The 12,799-nt window shown below is 42.8% G+C and overlaps 1 non-coding gene across 1 annotated transcript; it reads right to left on the bottom strand.

Moving 5' to 3' along the window:
- Positions 1-9,005: 9,005 nt before the first annotated feature.
- Positions 9,006-9,112, bottom strand: LOC112891279. Its single transcript, XR_003228500.1, has one exon. It is a non-coding gene; the product is annotated as a small nucleolar RNA R71 (small nucleolar RNA).
- Positions 9,113-12,799: the final 3,687 nt, after the last annotated feature.

Raw genomic sequence — 12,799 nt, 5'->3', positions numbered from 1 at the left:
TTTCTGATTGTCACACATGAAGAGGTTGGTAGTCCACACACAGCCTCAAACTATCATCCTTTTTCTTCATAAATAGGGCTGGGCAACCCCAGGGAGATACACTAGGACGAATGAAACCTTTATCTAAAAGTTCCTGCAGTTGTAGATTCAATTCGGCCAACTCCTTAGGTGGAATTCTATAGGGTCTTTTTGAGATAGGTGTAGTGCCTAGCTGCAGTTCGATAATGAACTCAATGTCCCTATCCGATGTCATTCCTGGCAAGTCATCCGGAAAAACATTGGAGAACTCGCATACCACTGGAATATCTTCTGGTTTGACTCCTTCCATCGTGAAAGCAGAAGGTAGGTAAAGAGTAGTGGCTCCATGACTGGGTGAGTTTATTTCCACAGCTAGGGAAGAAATATCTAATGTAACCCCATGTAGAGCCATCCAATTGATCCCTAAAATAATGTTCATGCCTTCAAGTGCCAAAAGGATAAGGTCGGTTTTGATAGTTTTACTATCCAACTTGATCGGTACGTGCCTTATGATTTGGTTGGAAGCAATTTTACCACCCAGTGTTTATATCATGTATGACCCTTTTGTGTGACAAAAATCAAAGCCCACTTTTGCACTAATAAAACAATGGGATGCACCAGAATCAAATAATACAATTGCAGGCTTGTTGTGGATAGAGAATGTACCCGACATCACTGGTGCATCTTTTGAAAGATCAGCAAGTGTATCTGATTAGAAACTTGCCTCTGATTTGGCCGCCTAGGCTGGGGGCATTCTTATGCAAAGTGGCTAGAACTCCCACAATTAAAGCAACAATTTGTGTTGCTTGGACGACCAGGCTGTTTGTTACCTAAGGATGTCATTATTGGCATACCTATTGAGCTTTTCTTAGGTGTGGTGCATCTGGCATGGTCCATCTTTTCCCAGACAGGCAAGCGAGTTCTTGCTCTTATGACTGTGTTGGCGTTAGTAGTACTACTGATTTGCCTTCTACCACGTGAAATGAATTCCATGCATGTAATCTCCCATCCACTTAAGTCTACGTCGCAAGTGTCATGCATGAGAGTCTGATACTTTACTTGGGGATCCTTAAGTTCCATCGAAAGTCGTGCTAGTGGCATTAGGGAGTCCGAGTAAACATCCCTAGTCTCCTTTATTTCCTCATTGAGCTCTTGATAGCCCGGAACCTAAGGTTGGTGGACATTGCGGCCACCCCGTTGATGGTGTTGCTGCTGCAGGAATTGATGAAATGCTTGCTGCCCTTGGACCTCTGACTACTACATCTCCAACTACTTTGACTATATTTCCGACTACCACGACTACTTCTACGACTACTACGACTACATCATCAACTACTTTGACTACATTTCCTGCTACCATGATTACTTCTCCGACTGCTACGGCTACATCATTGATTACTTCGACTACGTCTCCGACTACATCGACTACTACTATGGCTTCTTTGACTACATCTCCGACTACATCGACTGCTACTATGGCTTCTTTGACTACATCTCCGACTGCTTCACAACATCACCGACTGCTTCAACTATACCTCCATCTACTACGACTACAGTTTCAACTATACTGCATCTTTGACTACCTTGACTGCATCTCTAACTGCTTAACATACATTTCTGAATACTACGACTATATCTTTGATTGCTTCAACTATACCTCCAACTACCACGACTGCACCTTCAACTACACTGCATCTTTGACTACTTCGACTGCATCTCCGACTGCTTCAACTATATCTCTGACTACTTAGACTGCGTCTCCGACTACTTCGATTGCATCTTGTTATCACCATAATTTGGCTGGGCTAGAAGATGGGCCACGAGCAAGATGGGCTCAAAGGATAATTGTAATGGGCTTACGAATCGGCTCCTGCGAGGGCGGTTTAAGGTCAGATTGGCCATGTATCTAGTTAAATTAGTTTAGATAGAGATAGCCAGGATTCATGTCGTAGTCAGTTCAGATTGGTTAGGAGAGGCAAGTCTCCAGACTATAAATATGTACCCTAGACCACGAATAGAAAAGAACAACAACCATCCAAATAACTCTCGGCGCATCGCCACCCCTGTTCTAGAGTTTCTCTCGGGTAAGTGCCATGTAGCCCCGATCGCGCTTCGCGGGATCGGGGCAGCATTGTTCCTGCCCATTTATCTTTGTGTTTCTCATGCTGAAGTGTTGTTGATGGCGAGCAACACTAGTTATCTTAACGTTTATAGGGATGCATCGGCTTTTCATACTGTATCCGTGCATTGTTCATCATCTGTAAACGTTTAGCTATCCTCGTGCTCGATCTCAGGTGCGAGGGCAGCGTCTTGCTCTGTTTCGATTAGTAGATCCAATCTATCATGGTTAGTCTTTATTTATCGAAGATTTGGCTTAATATCCGCATGGTTAGGCCCTTCAAACGGCTTAAAAGATCCGGCAGTACGTCTGATGCTTTGTATTAATCTAAAGAGGGATTGTTCCAAAAATCGGCTCTCTGTTGGTTTTTAGGCCTCTGTTTAGGTTGCTATTCTGTTATCTTTCGTATTTGTTAGGCTTAATTACGCGTAGGATGTTCTGGTTATGTGGTGAAAGATTTAACCATAGTAGATTGAATTAGCTTATTGATCACAGAGCAAGTTTATTTTAGTATTAGATATATGCACTTTGTTCAGATATACAGATCCGATCTGATACTGGGAGACAATCCGCTCTTTACAGCAGATATCGGGTAACACCCGATGAGCCGATTGCGGCTCGGACTAACATTTGAACGTGTCTGCGTACGCAGAAAACTAACTGAAACTACATCTACACCTTCCTGATCAGGTATAGGTCAGGTGGCACGCCTAGCAAACCCAAACGCAAGGTCGTGTGCCGGATCATGGGTCGTTGACTGAGGCACCGGGGCCCACCAGCAGTCCCGGAAGCCTCCCAGCTCCTCGTGTTACCTGTCGCTGCTCGCCGGTGGGTTTCGACCGACAACACATCTCCAACACCTCGACTACATTTCCAACTATTTCAACTGTACCTCCGACTACTACGACTTCATCTTCGACCACTTCGACTACATCTCCAACTGGTTCTCTATTTTGGCGGTTTTTCAGTGGACAGAGAGCTAGTATTTTTTGATCACCAGGGAAAATCAAATCAACCAAAACTTTCCAAATTTGAACAGTAGCTGTTTGAATAAGTTTGCAAGAAGTTTTATGTTGAACACATCCGCAGAAAACTTCACTAAGAAGGCCTAAGAATTTTTTTGTATAGGAGTGCTCGAAATAGGCAGAAAACTGAGGTGTTGAAGTTTTTAGTGTTGCCCACTGAGTCCTAGTCTAAAAATTATCAAAATTTAGCAGTAGAAAGGGGGTAAAATTTGAAGCGTCTTCCCTGTTGAGCTTCGCTTCAGATAAGGTTATTTCCTAAGCCTAATTAATTCCTCTATCTAGATATGATAGAAAAAGATAAATTTCTAGATAGCCCATAAGTGAGTGCTCAAATATGCTCTAGTGCAACTTACTCCCTTATAAACCCAGGATAATGTTTCATTCAATTTTTATGTATGATCATGATGCATGCACATTCTACTCATCCTCACAAAGCAAAACAATTACCAAATAGCTTTGGTCTTACATGGTTAATTTCGATGGCATACATAATACATCTCTCCTTATATTAACTAGCTGAATTTTTCTAACCGTTCTTAGCTTACATAATCGCGGTTAGCGTACTTGCAGAAGATTGACAGAATATAAATTTTAGCTTACATAATCGCGGTTAGCGTACTTGCAGAAGATTGACAGAATATAAATTGAACCTTTCATACCAGAACTCACGAAAGTGTCCACATTCATTACCGTTCACTATAGAAACAGTATCCGTACAATTTCCGTTGTACGGACAAGGTTAGCATACGCTATCGAGAAAGCGTATTCACGAGGGTACCATCACTTAATGAGATGGGGGTATAAACCGGAATCGCCATACTCTGCCCCAAACCTTTACTCCCAACATAATCAATTAGTGGTTGGTATATTGGCAGCACCTCAAGTAAGCCACTGCTTGAAGGCAGTGTTCGGTTCGCGTCACCGACATGAGGGTCAAGCTCTCTCAGTTGACTGAGGATCCTTACCTTCTTACCTTAGCGATGAGTGCATCACTACAGAAATTAAAAGTCGGTTGTACACAAAAGTAAGTTTTGATAGAAAGTAATTTGCTAGAAGTCAGTTATATACAATCATAAGTTAGATAGCCACCTAGTCATATTCCCATAATCCCCGAGGGCTTTACGAACTAGACGTCATCCTTAACGAACCAATGCATTTTTGCAAACGCAATTTTTGTTGTCAAGTTTTAAGAAAATGAGTTTTTAAGGCTCGTTATACTCTCTGGTGTATGCATTTTGGCTCTGATACTAGTTGTGGCAGAACCGCTCGAATTAATCTGACCTAAATGCGCTAATCGTCACCATAGAGTCAATCCGTGCTGACACGTACTAAAAATGGAGTAAAATGATAGTCTGTCGGGTAACATCCCGATGCAACCACTGGAATTTTGATCGAAATAATGCATACATACAACTCACACAAAAGTGAGACTAGAGATTACAACAATCCACAAATTTTACGTCACAGAGTTCAACAGGAATTATTATTACAAATCAAGTTCAAAAATATTCATAGACAAGTACTTTCAGAGTTTAATAGTGCCGCGAAAAATAAAAGATAGTTCTAACGACAATACAAGATATCATGATGAAGCCCGTACATGACATCATTCAGCGTTATTATCGTTGGCCGGGGACGCATCCCATTCCACCATCCAACCAGAAGGAAGAGTACACAGCCAAGTCAAACTAGCAATCATGTCCTCAAAGATCTCACCTGAAAATAAAGCCACAAGCAAGGCTGAGTATACTAATACTCAGCAAGGCTTTCCTGACTAGTGGTATATATTTAGCCGACTCCTAGACACACAAAACTTTTGGCTGAGCGTTGTTTTTGCCAAAAAGCATCTAAGAGTGAGTCCTTTTTTTCAAGTTTTACCATCAAGTTCTAGTTGATTAACCATTCTAGGTAAGCAATTATCAAAATCACGCATGGTGGAAAAAAATAATTGAGCATCCATCCAGATTAATCATCATCATTGTTCCTCTTCTTACTCTATGTGGTAAAAGTGTTAAGCAGTCTCAACGGCCGCGAGAAACAGATGATTCGAATTAAATTTCTTAACCTTGCAAGGGAAAACCTAAATACACATCATGTGGTTACTTATAGAGTCACACATGCAATTTTCCCCTTTCTTTCCGGGTTGTGGATCAGGGTCACCCCCCTTGAGTACAGAGGTCCACGAACCTCGGAACAAAGCCGGGCCGTGGCAGCTCTAGCACTCACCATATGCCCATGGGAACGAAGTCAAGAGGTTGAGGATAAAGTCCACTCGCCGGATCAAGCAGGTACTAAAGCTTACCGACTACCATATTCTCGGCATGTGGTTAGTACATTCAAAAACATAACCACCACTACAACACACCGTGATCTTAGCGTTTTCGCTAAACACACGGGACCTCAATAATCAACAGGAATATCGTAACATAGCCCTGTTCGTCGACCTTATGATTCTAACATAAGTGAAACAAGCAAATCCTATATCTTGCGAGTGACAGGAAATCACTCGACTTTTACCGGAGTTCTATTAGCATGGCAACCTAGCGACCGGCATAGGCTAGTGTTCATAGCATAGGTACTAGGATCATGCAACTAGGTTTCAATCAACTCCTACAAACCTAATGCACAATACCATATATAAATAAAAGTTGCATAAGTTTAAAAAAAATAGGGTTTATGCTCCGGGGCTTGCCTTCGTGAGCAAAGCTAGCCTTGGGCTCTTTCGAACTTTGGTTCGGGTCTTCAGCAACTTCAGTTACATTAACTTGAGCTTTGCACTGCTCACTCTCGGACTCCGGCACCAGCTCGTAGGTTCCGTCGGCGAGAGTCATCGATTCTATATGAATGCATATGTATGAGTTGTTTTAATGGTACAAGATAAATAACTATTTCACTATAAAGTTGTAATTCAATAAAACTCAAGTTAAGTTGTAAAGCAGTTTATTTTCTTTTCTTTGGGTAGTCATTTATCGAGTAGCATCTAGATTAACTAACTTCATTAAGTGAGGGGTTTTGTCCTTTCATAAATGGCCATTTCCCAAGAGTAAGCATGGATTAAAATAAAGTCACTCGTACAGATAGTTTTTTGGTGTTGAGATTTTTATGCAGAGCACACTACTTAAGTACAAACATTTATAATTTCCAGCTATTTTCATTCAGCAGAGTAATCATGAAAAATACATTAAACAACTACTGCTAGGATCAAGATCCATTATACATAACAAACCATGCAAGAACTGGTGCTCAACATTTTACTGAGTACTCCAAAACTTATGGTTAGTCTACTGTAAATTTTTCAGGTTTTAGTGTCCAAGATACAGAGCATAGAAAATAAGTCAAGATACATCTACATTAATCAAGATTTATTTCAACAGGTAGTTCAACAAAGTTTTTATGTCTCAAATTTTTCCAACATGATAACCTTCTCAAAGGTAGTCTCTGGTTAAAAATTTTTATTCTTCTAAGCACCAGAACTAGTTACTTTGATTTAATGTAATTTTTTAACTAAAAATATATGAGCAAGTTAGACAGAAGTAAAAAGTTCCAAACTTTGTCCATAGCATTTGTGCATCAAGGTTAGTCTATTGTAAAAGTTTGAACCCTAAAATACTAGTAGAACAGCATGAACAAATAACTCTAGTAAAATAGCACATCAAATAAGGTCCAACGAAAACTACTTGTAGAGATATATTCTGGCCTTGAGAATTTAACACAAGTCTTAACAAGCAGAGACTAGCTTACAATCTTAAAATCATCCATAGTACTACCCTAGATCAAGAGATACATTTATAGGTTATTTAAAATAAGATTAATTTTAGATCAAGTTATAGTATGTAGCTGGTCATACTTCTATATAAAAAGTTGTAGGATTCATCAAGAGGATCACAAAAAATTTTAGTTTGTATTTTTCTGATTTTTCTATGATTTTATATTGATTTTACAAGTGACAGCCTCTTGAAAATAAAAGTACTCGAGTTCTCGCAGATAGGTCCCTAGATCTAGCAGAAAGGACCCTAAAAAGAACTTGGCTATTCTGGCGAGGTGTGGGCGGTGGGCGGTGGTGGTCCGGTGAGGGAGGGCGGCGTGGGGAAGTTGGGAAGTACAGCAGGTCGAGGGCGACCCGTTTAGAGCCTTGGTTTGGGTGGAATAGGAGCGGAAAGTGGGGCTCGACGGCGAGGTCGAGTGGCGGCGCTAATGGCACGGTGGTGGTGGTACTCAGACGCATGTGAGCAGGGGCTCGGTGCAGCCCTTTTATAGGCGCACAGGGGGAAGGGAGGCTGGGCGTGAGCGGATCGGGTGAGGCGCGGCCAGGACAAGGCCGCGGCGTCGCCGTCGCGACATAGCTCGGCCCTCGGGAATCGACAGCCTCGTGGCGCGCGTGCGTTGGGCATGGATGGATTCGGTGTAGGGGAGGGCGATTTGGCCACGGGCTGGTTGGGGTCTGTCGCGGCGCTGTCTTTTGGTGGCTTGCGGTCGGCAGGCATCGCCGGCCAGGTGGCCAGCGGCTGCTGCCCCTCGACGGGATAGAACAGGGGAGTGAGAGAGAGAAGGGCCGCAATTCAAATTAAATTTTTCATAAAATTTCAAATAGAAACTTCAAAAACTTTAAACATGAAAGTTGTAGGGAATTTGAAAATCTACAACTTTAGTTTTGTATCAAAGTTCATTTGAGCTTTAGTTTAGAAGTTATTTTAAATTTAAGACTACTAAGATTTGAAATCCTATTCTTTTTATGAGTTTAAAACTTGAATTTGCAAAAGGCCGTTTAAGTAAACTTGTAAGGCACTAAAATATTAGTGTGTTTTTATACTATATTTTAGATGAAAAGTGGAGCATGAAAAGGTTATAAACATAAAAGGAAAAAGTCTCACATACACACATACATACACATGCACATACACATTCATACACATGCATATGCACACACATACTTAAATGCATTGTTTCAATAATTCTGAGTTATTATACATGATGCTATGTTTAGGTTTTCTTACTTAGGATTGTAAACACCTAGGGTGTTACAAGTCGGTGGATATCTCTAGTAAAGTTTATCACTCGATCATTCGATACTCTTTAAACCATAGTGCTTCCCCATGGAAATTTATGATACCCTGGAATACTTCAAGGTGAAGTGCTACGGCGGTGGATTATGTGCGCTTGCGGAATACATATTCTATTGGGCATAAGAAATGCCAACAAGCATTTATGGTGCTGTCGCCGGGGAAGCAATTTGGTGCTAAAGATATCATTGAATAGTTTGATAAAATTTACTGATTTATCGCCGCTTAATTTAGCGGACTTACCATTGATCGCTTTTCTTTGAGATATATGCAGAGTAATGTATGACCCGTTTCGATCTACCATACAACTTCAACCCAAATCAAGAAAGAATTGGGCAAATTATCCGAAGCAGAGTCGACCCACCTTAGAAAAGACTTTCTTTAGGCCAAGGTTCGACAACACCAGCTTCATCACCCATGGCTCAAAAGACACTCCATCAATTATTAGCTCTGTCCAGCAGCCACATCCCTACTAGACTGAATACCGACCAAGGCAATGAAGGCTTTGAGCTGAAGACTGGGCTTGTCAACATGGTCCAAGCAAGTCCCTTCTGTGGTAAGGTATCCGAGGATGCCAATGCTCATCTCTAGAACATCCTAGAAGTGAGCAGCACAATCAAACCTAGAGGCACTACAATGGAAAACATTCGTCTTTGGCTATTCTTATTCTCTCTTCTTGGGAAAGCAAAGACGTGGTTCTACACCAACAAGGATGCATTCACCACATGGGATGCCTGCTCTAATGCATTCCTGGCCAAGTACTTTCTAGTGGGCAAAACCAACGCCCTTTGGAATAGGATTTCAAGTTTTCAACAACTCCAGGATGAAACCATCTCGGAAGCCTGGGAACGTCTCCAGGAATACATCACAACATGCCCACACCATGGCATGGAAGAGTGGCTGATCATCCTGAATTTTTCCATGGCCTAAGTCAGCGAGCGCAAGACACGTAGATGCAGCAGGAGGAGGAGCATTTTTCTCCCTCGATGTTGCAAGAGCTAAGCACTCATTGACAAGATTGCCTCCAACCAGCCCGTGCTAAAGGAGTACACCAAATTGATGGTGTAGATATGTTGGCAGCCAAAATGGATCTTCTCATGAAAAAGTTGGAATCTCCGCACTAAGAGGTCAACCAGATCATGGAGTCTCGGATAACATGTAAGACATGTGGCGATACTGGGCACTTGGGCAACAGTTGCTCGACGACTCAAGAGGACGTGAACTTCATTGGGAACAACAATCCCAATAACTCAGGCTACTGTCCTCAGCAAGGTTGGAACTCCAAGCCCAACCTCCCCTTCGGCCAACAGCAAGGTAACAACTTCAATAACAATTTTCAGCCTTCGTTAAAAGACCTAGTGTACGGCCAAAAATAGATTAATGATAACATTAGCAAGAAATTTCAAGCTAATGATAAAATTTTGGAGTCTTTGGCCGCACAACTAGAGGGGTTTAACTCTATTATTAAAAATCAGCTGAGCTTCAATAAAATGATAGAAATCAAAGTTGCTCAGCTGGCCTCATCTTGCCCTAAGCATAACTCGAGAAAGCTACCCGGGCAACCGGAAGTGAACCCCAAGGAAAGTGTGAACGTGGTGACTACGCGGACTGGAAAGTCCATGCAGGATCCACCCCATCCGCAGGATGCAGGTACACGGTGAAAGACCATAACCGCCAGGTATGCCGATGTTGAAGACGAAGTGCGGGAGGAGGCCGATGAATCCAACACCACTGCTACCCAGGGAGAAACCGAGGAAGTCCCAAGGGCTTCCTGAGAATACCACGATACAACCACCTTACCTTTTCCGGAATGGAGAAGGAGGCTAGTGGCTGACGAGCAATTCGGCAAGTTCATCGAGGTAATTAAGAAGCTCTATGTCATCATACCGCTTCTTGAGGTATGCATGTTCCCACATATGCCAAGTATATCAAGGATATCCTTGGAAACAAGAAGACCCTGCCAACCACTGAGGTTGTGCAACTTACGAAGGAGTGTAGTGCAGCTATACTCGATCCTCTCCGGGAGAAGAAGAATGACCCAGGATCCCCATTATCTCATGTTCAATCGGAGCCCAACACTTTAAGCACACTCTTTGTGATCTGGGAGCAAGCGCGTCATGCCAATGTTAGTTTATGATAAACTTAACCATCATGCGCTTGCTCCTACTGCCATGTGTTTGCAGCTAGCGGACCAATCAGTTCATTATCCTGCGCGGATCGCTGAAAATATTTCGGTAAAAATCTGGAACTTTTTCATCCATGTTGATTTCATCGTCCTCGACATGGAAGTCGACACCAAGACCCCTCTCATCCTGGGAAGGCAGTTCTTTAGCACGGCGAATGCACACATTGATGTGGGAGCTGGAGAAATCCAGCTCAACATTAATGGGCAGAAGGAGAGATTCGCCTTAAGACTGAAGGTCGAACAATGCTCACAGGTCAAAACATTCAACCGGAAGAAGAAATCCGAGAAAGAGGCGTAAGCTCCGACGATTCATTAATCAAACTCAACACCATATCTAATCTAATTAAAGAAGGCTATCTAACCTAAGCACCATGCTTAATTTAAAGAGCCTATGGATGCACTAAGTAGATACATCCAAACCAGAGCATGCAAGATAAACAAAAGAAGCATGAACTTGTATGATCAAGCTATGTTCGCATAGAGACAAAATCATGAAGACAAAAATAAGGAAAGGATTGGTGAACATTGGGTTACCTCAAACCAACCTGAGTGTACTCACCACCAGCATATAGGATGCATGTCTCGAAACTGCTGCAGTGGTGGCATGATTACATGTGGTAGTTGATTGCTCCTCCATTTCGATGTGGACAGCGGCAGAGGAAGACACTTTGACCACGCCAACTCAGGCGAGTGGTTCTCATGCCTTCTGTGTGGGAACCATGTTCCTTGGAGGCATGATCCGTTGGCACAATGTTGTAGGATTGGAGACATAGAACACGTCTCCCCTCATGCATATGAGCAAGTGCCAAACGGAGTGGAGCAGCAAAGGCCTAAAAAGGAAGCGGAGCACTCCTCTTGCTTGTATGTATGCAAGAGCTGCTAGAGCAAAGCTATGCAAAGCCAGGAGCGGATGAGGATTATGCCCAGGCTTTGCAAGCGTAAACGAGAGCAAGGTTGAGTGGAGCCAGGTGGCGAAATGATTCCATTAATGTGCAATGCCATGGCTTGGAGGCACGTTTAATGCAGCCTTTGATCCAGGTGGAGCATGCTAGCTCACTCTCACTCTGTTCTTGTCCCCTTTTTTCCTCTCATTTTTTTCATCTCTCCTTTTCTCTTTTCTTCTCTCTCTTTTTTTCTCTCTCTTTTCTTTCTTTTTTTGGCAAGGCAGAACCAACACCATCCTTGGTACGGATGGATCCTGTTGCGAGATGCACACCGATCTCCCCCACACTTGGACTTTTGTGTCTCACGACACCAAAAGCCAAGTGTACAATGTCAATGTCTCCTTTAGAGTGTGCTCCATCACCAGGGGTACCAAGTGTGTAGTTCGTCCAGCTCTCGCATTCTCGGGCATCGCATGCCCCTCGTTCTTTTTAATCTCAACCTAAAAATGGTCAGCGACCAAAAATACCCGAAGGTGCATACTATCTAGACAACATGTTATTACAATATTTATTGTTTATAACACAACAGTTTTTTTATGATAATCCGGGCTATCTCCCGGCAGTGCTTTGTTTATGGTCATAAGCTCGACCATTTTCCCTATTGCAGCCATGATTGGTGATGTAATCCCCAGCTTCACCACCAATTATCGATTTATCGTAGTTCAAGCTGCAAGGTTAGTGCTCAAATACAACTACGAACCCTGCATAAATATTATGATAAGCAGAACCAGGTACAATCATCCTAAAGGGTGTCTATGATGGGAAGCCCTGAGGTGATTGCATAACTTGCAACAACTTGGCACAACGGATGATAGTTCTTGGAGATATCAAGGATGAGCATGACCCTTGTGATGAATCTGTTATCACCATAATTTAGCTGGGCTAGAAGGTGGGTCGCGAGCAAGATGGGCTCAAAGCGTAATTTTAATGGGCTTGCGAATCGGCTCCTGCGCGGGCGGTTTAAGGCCAGATTGGCCATGTATCTAGATAGGTGTGTGCGTTTAAGTTAGTTTAGATAGAGATAGCCAGGATTTGTATCGTAGTCAGTTAGGATCGGTTAGGAGAGGCAAGTCTCTAGACTATAAATATGTACCCTAGACTACGAATGAAAAGGACGGAACAACAACCATTCACAAACAACTCTTGGCGCATCGCCACCCCTGTTCTAGGGTTCCTCTTAGGTAAGTGCTACGCAGCCCCGATCACGCTTCGTGTGATCAGGGCAGCACCACCCCTACCTATTTATCTTTGTGTTTCTCGTACTGAAGCATTGTTGATGGTGAGTAACACTAGTTATCCTAACGTTTATAGGGATGCATCGGCTTTTCATACTGTATTCGTGCATTGTTCATCACCTGTAAACATTTAGCTGTCCTCGTGTCCGATCCTGGGTGCGAGGGCAGCATCTTGCTCTGTTTCGATTAGCAGATCCGATCTGTTATGGTTCG

The sequence above is a fragment of the Panicum hallii genome, chromosome 4 (assembly GCF_002211085.1).
Source record: "Panicum hallii strain FIL2 chromosome 4, PHallii_v3.1, whole genome shotgun sequence".
Classification (NCBI taxonomy): Eukaryota; Viridiplantae; Streptophyta; class Magnoliopsida; order Poales; family Poaceae; genus Panicum; species Panicum hallii.
The sequence above is the reverse complement of the archived record's forward strand: the minus strand, read 5'-3'. Positions and strand labels throughout refer to the sequence as shown.